Consider the following 8,987-nt stretch of genomic DNA (forward strand, 5'->3'; position numbering starts at 1 on the left):
CGTGATTAGGAGCTGACTGCTTAAGGATCCGAACAGCAGAGTTAACGGTCTTGAGTGTGCTGCATATTTACGAATGAGCAAGTTTGAACAAATTACCAGAGAGCAGAGCTGACCTACGGTGGTAAACCAATGAAACATCTCCCAAGAATTCCACAGGAATTCAATGGGAATGCATGGGGCGGTTATTGTATTGTTGTGTACCCAAGAGCCCTCAGGCTTGAGCCAATCACCATGCATCAGTTACATCACAAAAAATATATATAAATGTAAATATGCATCTGCTGATAACCCACATAACTCCAACATCTGTTTTCTCACAACCCACTTTGAGTGCTTTTAATTTGAAGTCACAACCTTTTAACTTCCCGTGTGGTTCTGTCGGTCTCTTTCTCAAACGGCGGAGGTCCTCTTCTCTTCCAACTTCTTTTGTAGAGACGGGACGACCTCCCTCAGCTTGTTTCGACCCTATTAAGTCCCCACCGTCACTTCCTGGATACGGAGAGTCTCCTCGGACAGAGTGCTGACTCCTCTTTGGAAAAGTACAAACCGTACTTATAATACTGAGCGTAATACCAGCTCAGGTACAGTACTCATGTACAGTACAGCGGGACTCTTTAAATATGAATTATATACAAACTCTCTCTCTCTCTCATTGTATATATATATATATATGTGTGTGTGTATATATATATATATATATATATATGTGTGTGTGTATATATATATATATATATATATATATATGTGTGTGTGTATATATATATATATATATATATATATATATATATATATATATATATATATATATATATATATATATATATATATATATACTGTACCTGAGCTGGTATCACGCTCTCCGGACACACACACACACATATGTGTCCGGAGAGCGTGATACCAGCTCAGGTACAGTATATATATATATATATATATATATATATATATATATATATATATATATATACATATATATGTGTGTGTGTGTGTGTCCGGAGAGCGTGATACCAGCTCAGGTACAGTACAGCGGGACTCTTTAAATATGAATTATATACAAACTCTCTCTCTCTCTCTCTCATTATATATATATATATATATATATATATTTATATATATATATATATATATATATATATATACACATATATATACACTGAGTTCATCCGCAGCAGAGAAGCAGATGGATCCGTTTCTTTAAACCCTGCATACAGAAAAAAACAACTTCAATTCACCACTTCAATTCACTGTCTAAATACACCGTCAATGCAGCTTCGTCGTTGGACACGTGTTTCACAAATCGTGTTTTGAATCTGTGCTTTGGATCTATTTTTCCTTTCACAGAAGAGGACAGTGGTTCCTGGCTGCACACTGTAGTGGTGTTCCGATCGGTTGCACGACATGTCCTCTTGGTGTCACTATACACATAAAAGTCCGTTTTGAAGGCCTTCTGGAAATACAAGGCTGTTATCTGAAGTCATTTTATTAGGCTGGCTTTTCCCCAACACTCATGCCCTCCACCACGCTTGTAAAAAAACACACGCACAAAAACTGTCTGATATGAGTGGCATCCAGCTTCACCCTGCCTGTTCGTAAGCAGCGTAATAAAGAACGCGCGGCCTCGACTTCAATACCCATGTGAAGTGATGAAGTGCGCTGGACTCCGACCATGACTCTCGGGCCGGCTTATTTGTGAGGCGCTGCAGTATTGCGGAGCAGCATTTGAAGAAAAAAAAAAAGTAGATGGAATTAGGAAGAAGAATAAAAAAGAACCGTTCCCGAAGGAGAGTCAGCAAGACAGTAAAATTCATCTTATGACGCCAATAAAAAGCTCCTTGAATTGGATTGAGGGAGTGAAAATGAGTGGGATTGGAAGGTGGGGGGGGGTGACAAAAGAAACAACGGATGACAGATGGTGGGTACCAACAGAAATATAGGGAGAACGGAAGGGAGGGAGGAAAGTGTGAGGCGGCAGAGAGTAATCAAAATGGAACAGAGGGCGAAGCGATGCAGAGAGATGGAGGAGGAAAGGAAGACACAATACCGCCGACGAGAGAGTGCAGGAGAGGGAGAGAAGAGAGCGGAGGAAAGCGTCACAGGGGGTCCCTGGGGGCCCATCCTAGGTCAGGGCCTCTCGGGCTCCGTATACCACATCGTCATCCCAGTGATTGATCACCGCTTCGTCACACTCGGATTAAGACGCTTTGTCTGAGCGCTCTGCTTCTATTGACACTTCCCCAGCTCAGCTCTCGGTTTTACACCCCCTCGTGCCCCCCCCCCTCCCCTCTTCTCCCCAAAAGGTCAATATCATCTATTAGATCCAGATTTGCTGACTCCTGTATTATTTATCCATACAGAGGAAGAGAAGCCTGCTCTATTAAAAGCCCAATTGACTCTGTCTGAGTCCCGTCCACCATTAATATCCCCTTGATGCCCCCACCCCCTCATTTGTGTGCTAACTTTTAAGTCTACGGTGTGCCAGAAGCAAAGGGAGGGTTTATAAAATGAGCAACTTTAAGTATCTGTGTTTACTGGCAGTCCGGTGCAGCACTTATGAGGCGTATGAGCGAAAAACAAACCTGTTTATATGTCAGATGTTGTTGGAAGAAATTGCCATTTCTGCCTCTCACCCTCTCAGTCCCGTCCTTTACAGCGCGGGGGGGGAGGGGGTCTTCCCACAAGTGAGAAGAGGCAGAAAGAAAACACTGCTGCATGCCGTCAGTACAATCTGGTCATAGTGAAGCCAGTATTGATTACCACAGACGTGTAATTCCCAGGAGGAATATTGTCTCCTATACTGAAAAAAAGATCATAAAGAACCTCACACCCATTGCGAGGATATTATTGACCACCTCAGGTAAACTATCAGTTTCTGGAGAGTTATTGCAAAAACATTTCTGTGGTATTTCTATTATTGTCAGGTAATCATGGCAGGTGTGTGCACGCCTAGAACACCTGAAGAACTTACCCCGATCGTAAGTTACTGCTCCTCTCAATCTCCTTAGATTGTCCTTAAAACCTTCATATTCAAGGGAGGCATCTGACCAGGTAGATTTTTCTTGTTTCGATTTGTCAAACCAGCACCGTCACTACAGCGAAATGAAAAAAGAGAAGCCAATGCACTAAAGGACAAGGATCGCTAGAAAAGGAGAAATAGAGTGTTGCTGAAAACGTCTGGCCAGCTGATGTTGCTGAAACAACGCTAATGAGAGTCGGAGTGAACTAGAGTGATGCGCTAGATAAGCTAAAACAATGTGAAACTCCAAGCCTGAGAAGGAAAATCTGTTAAATTTGCATTCTAGTAGCCATACGGCAGAAATCTCTCTGGTTGCAAAACTACGTCAGACAGTATGGCACCATTTAGAGCCAGAAAGACTATCGCGGAGGGTATACCCTCTGCGGATCGCTGTAACAGAGCTGCAAGGTGTACGTATCACAACATCACTCCTCTGCCAATCAAATTCTGTTCAGAAAAATCAAGACATCGACATCAAAATGTCAAATTAAAGCTTTTAAGTAGAGTCTGTGTTTTCGTCTTACACCTTGAACACCCATTCACTTTTACTATACAGTCTACGCCCTATACCTATACCACATTTGTTTGATGAATGTATGGTCATGCATGGTTTGATCCAATTAACAAGGTAGAGTATGTTCAAATGACCAGTACGGGAGTCCATCCATCCATCTTCACATCTCTTATCCTGCACACAGGGTCGTGGGGGGGGCTGGAGTCCATCCCAGGCGAGAGACAGGGTACATCCTGGATTGGTCGCCAGCCAATTGCAGGGCTAACACAGAGACATACAACCATTCACACTTGCATTCAGACACCTACGGGCAATTTATATTCCCCAACCACAGCGTGTTGAGTAATAAAATGCAAAGAGGACCACAGCATTTCTAAAATCCTGGCCACATCCCTTTATAGAGGTAGATAGAACGCCGCAACACATGAGAACAGATTGAGAATGATATCTAAGTTGATCATAGAATAATATGAATTGGATTACGGTGCCAAACTGCGTGATGAAAATGTCAAATGAACAAGATGGAGAAGGAAAGACTGACGGGCGATGGAGTCGTAAACCGACAGTTAAGATGGACTGAAGAACAGATTGGAAAATAGACCAGCTGACGGAGTGACAGGACAGACAGCGATTATGACAGATGCAAGCGAGTTTGGACCAACTTCTGTCCAATGACAACACTGGAAAGGGAAAAGACAGGCAGAGGCAAGACAGCACTACCTTTATTACCCTTAAGTGAAAGAAAAGTTACCCCAGTTAAACTTAAGGCCTGAAAAAAAAATACTTTCGTAGAAGTGAATGAGGAAGTACTCTTTTGATTAAGAACTTAACTCTTTGTGGGTAGATGTTAATTCATTATCTCGCAGCTTAGGAGATGGGAAGCAGGCACAGCGGGATCTACCGGCAGACTGAGATAGATGGAGCAGACGCAGCTGGGGGGAAGGACCACCATTACTCAGGTGCATTTACTCCACTCTCTGCTTCAACGTACAACTTCCAACATTTCATGTAAGTAAAAGCAATTTGATTCCCTATTGCATAGTATTGCTGTGGCTCAGCCATTTTATTCTTTATGGGAGTGTGTGCTTGACTTGGTAACTAAAGTCGGAGAGTTTTTGGCAATCCTTGAAATACTAAGAAGACAGCAATGGGAAAATAAAGACCATGAGGTCAGACATGACAGGATGTTCTGAACGTCCCTCGACCATAACGATTTCTTTCTCCTCACTGTTTCTCAGCAGAAGTCTAAGCTCGAACAACCCACTGAGTTCAATCATCTGACTTCTCATTGTTTTGTTATTTGCAGAGGTTACTTTGAATGTTAAAGTGGTCAAAAGGAATCAATTTTGGAACTCTTGAAGTTCAGTTTTAAGCGATCTTAGTCTCGCTGCACCAGCAAAATTGAATGGAAATTGATGGCAAGTGGGAGTAGGTGGAAAATGGAGTGCACCGTGCGAAGGTTCACGGCAATAAACTTTCTTTTAAATTTAAAAATAAACCTTTGCTAAATCAATTGGCAGTGAATAGTAAGAGGGACACAACATGATGCACAACACATAAAAGAGTTGTCGGCAGCAGTAACCAATGGAGTCTCCTGTACTGTACACAGTGCACCCGATGGCTTGTTATTTTTTATGGAAGCTGGTGAAAGCAGCATAGAGGGAACAATTTGGACAATAGTGCACACCAGATCAACGCTAGTACTGAAATCGTTAAATATTCCACCGTCAGTATTCAGCTCATGTGGCTCTTAAAAAGGATAAAGTTCAGATGTGGAAGTACATCTTCATACAACACTGCACCGCAACGCCCATGCATTGAAAGAGTTATGGTCCTACTCTCCGTACCGCTGTGAAGTGATCCCTTGCTGGCCATGGCGAATAAGAGGTTGGATGACTCCTCCAAGATATGAACATAGGAAGCGATGCTTTGAGAGAAAACCGTGGGCCGTAAGGTCAATGTTAAATTAGAGAATGATTATTTAATTTGTTTGGAATTGGTTTCTCTTTGCAGTGAAGTCGTTAAGTCCCCCCTGTCTCCAAGAGTGTACAAATTCAAATGTGCTGAAGTTTGATTGGAATTGATGCCACCGGAGTGAAGAAATGACAGCACGGGTGCATGATCTCATTACCGGGTGGAAATTAAACTAGGAAGAAGCAGTTCTGAACAATTTGTACTCATACCTGGTGATAATACAAGACAAGTGTAAAGTTGTGCAGACGGCAAAATGGCAAAAGGTTAACCTCCCTTGAAGCTACCGCGAGAAACTTTCATCTTGCGTTGACTTTGCCGAGAAAATGGCGGTTTATGTCCTTGCCAATGACATATGACGGGATTCATTAATAAACATCTGAAAAGGAAGCTTGGAGATTAGTTCCAGTGCAGCGGAGTTTAAGGCAATCACAGCCGACCAACCAGCTGAACGTGGGAGCTAAGCTAACCCGGCTAGGACCTGAAGGCTACTCCACTTCCCGATACCACAGATGAGATGGGCAAAAGCAGAAAGTGGGCACAGCCGTAACGTATGCTGGGTTCAAGGTTAAACCAGTGAGTTGATCTCTGAATTGTGAATGATGTGTACAGTGGACAGCTTAGGCCGCAATTTCCCCTTGGGGATTTGACAAGTACAAAAGAAAATGGCAATTGTTTTCAGTTGTCATGGTGGCATCACATGCCAGTGGGCCGCTTCGCAGACAGATGGCTGGCTGGTTCGTTGGCTAACTTGTCCTTCTGTACCTGAACTATTTGATCCAGCTGGTGGATCTGAATGAGGATGTCCCTTCTACTCCTATTCCATTTCTATGGTTCTACCTTTGGAGGCAATTGACACTGATTTTCATTTATTCTAAGATGCTGCTTGTCAGAGAAATGATAGTTGTTTATAGGATGAATAGTCCTGGGAAGCCTGCTCAGTCCGCGTCTCATTATTAGGAGTTAAACAACAAGGTTGACACCACACTTATGCAATTTGTTTTCCATGTGTTTCATGTTTTAAATGCTAAATTTACCATCTATTATCTGCAGCTTTGCATGAATTGTCACAGGAATATGAGTCATAACGGTTTCCTTATCCAACTTTTGGCAGGTATTTCAACAAATGCACTTATTAATTTCGGTGAAGACTGTCTCTTGTTAAATTCTGACATGACCCCCCTGGCCCACCTTGAAACGCATTAACACATCTTGAGCTGAATGTGAACCCTGTGTGTTTGGGTGATGTAGCTTAGTGGACGTATTCCCATCTACATAGCAAAGAGAGTGGATGGTTTGTAGTCAAGGATTTGACATGGGCCACAAAAGCATCTTCTGAGACGGCCTTTGTTCCAAATATGAAAGCACATAGGCATTATTTGGTGAAGAATTTGATGTTGAGGTCCAGGAATAAAACACTGACACTCAGTCATACTGCTCACTGCTTTTGTTAAATTACTGGCTACTATTACAAAATCGACCTAATATCCCCACGGCGAGCAAGTGCCATCTCTGGAGCCTTAACAGAGGAGAACAATACCTCATACCCTTTTATTTTAGTAAATGCTCGTGCCCCCTTTTTCTAAGCACCAGTCATTAGACATTAAAATCAGCTTACAAGTTCATTACAGGCATAATGACCATGATATAATAATCTTCTGTGCAATTTGCACAATGTCTAAAACCTGAGGGCAGTGAGCGCCGACTGAAGGAACCGGGTGGGTAACACCCTCTTAGCGCAGTCATTACAGATCGATAATGTGACATGGGATGAAAGATTGGAACTTTCAAATGTAATAATAATGAAGAGCAACATTGCACTCAATGAGAACCAAGGACTTCAGGTCACACAGAAATACCCAGAGAGCCTATTAACTGGTCAATGAAGTGCTTTAATGAGCTCCTATAATGTCTGGTAAGTGATAAATATCACTATCAGGTGTCTTATGTTATATACACCACACATACGTGCTGCACACCCACTTGCAATTCATTCTGCACCTCCATGTCCATATTTTTTTTACAGAATAACATGATGTTTATCAAGACAGTATTTTAAGGGGTATGAAACATTCAAAATGTAGGCCTTTCACAACAATGTCCACGTCAAATCAGGAATCAGGAAACATTTATTTCCATAATATGTCAGACATACGAGGAATTTCACTTGGCGGTTGGTGCGTAACAGCAGACAGTACAATGGACGACAATACAACAGTGCACGAGGAATAAAATAATGCTATGGCTTAGTAGTATAAGGCTATGGGTTAGTTTAGAATAAAGGAATAAAAGTTAAAGTTACAAATATTTAAAAATAAAAAAGTAAAGTGCACCAGCGAACAGAAGGTGACAAGTGACGTGTGCAGTGTGAAAGAGAGTGACCGGTGGAATGTCAGAGTCAGTCAGTGGGGGACCGGGCTCTGTTAATGAGCCCGACTGCCGACTGGAAGAAACTGTCGGTGTGGCGGGAGGTCTTAGTCCTGATGGACTTCAGCCTCCTGCCAGATGGAAGGGGCACAAACAGGTTTTGTCCGGGGTGAGAGGGGTCGGCTACCATCTTTTTAGCTCGCTTCAGGGTCCTAGAAGCGAACAAGTCCTGCAGGGACGGCAGATTGCAGCCGATCACCCTCTCTGCAGAGCGGATGACACGCTTTGATGGAGGAGCAGAGGATGGACTCGATGATGGCCGTGTAAAAGTGCACCATCATCGTCTTTGGCAGGTTGAGTTTCTTCAGCTGCCTCAGGAAGAACAACCTCTGCTGAGCCTTCTTGGTGATGGAGCTGATGTTCAGCTCCCACTTGAGGTCCTGGGTGATGACGGAGCCCAGGAAACGGAAGGAATCCACAGTGGTGACGGGGGAGTCTCCTAGATGGTCAGACTCCCACCTGTAGGCGGACTCATCCCCACCGGAGATCAGTCCAATGAGGGTGGTGTCATCCGCAAACTTCAGGAGCTTGACGGACTGGTGACTGCAGGTGCAGCTGTTCGTGTACAGTACTGATGGTCCTAAAGGCTGAGACATGTTTCCCCAGCTTCACGTGCTGCTTCCTGTCAGACAGGAAGTCAGTGATCCACTTGCAGGTGGAGTCGGGCACGTGCAGCTGGGAGAGTTTGTCCTGCAGCAGAGACGGGATGATGGTGTTGAAGGCAGAGCTGAAGTCCACAAACAGGATCCTGGCGTAGGTTCCTGGGGAGTCCAGATGCTGGAGGATGTAGTAGAGAGCCATGTTGACAGCATCATCTACAGACCTGTTGGCTCTGTAGGTGAACTGCAGGGGGTCCAGGAGGGGGTCGGTGAGGGACTTCAGGTGGGACAGGACTAGCCGTTCAAAAGACTTCATGACTACAGAGGTCAGGGCGACAGGCCTGTAGTCATTGAGTCCTGTGATCCTGGGCTTCTTGGGAACAGGGATGATGGTGGAAGTCTTGAGGCAAGGTGGTACGTGGCATGTCTCCAAGGAGGGGTTGAAGATGTCAGTCTGTGTTCA

This window comes from Gasterosteus aculeatus, chromosome X (assembly GCF_964276395.1).
Source record: "Gasterosteus aculeatus chromosome X, fGasAcu3.hap1.1, whole genome shotgun sequence".
NCBI lineage: Eukaryota > Metazoa > Chordata > Actinopteri > Perciformes > Gasterosteidae > Gasterosteus > Gasterosteus aculeatus.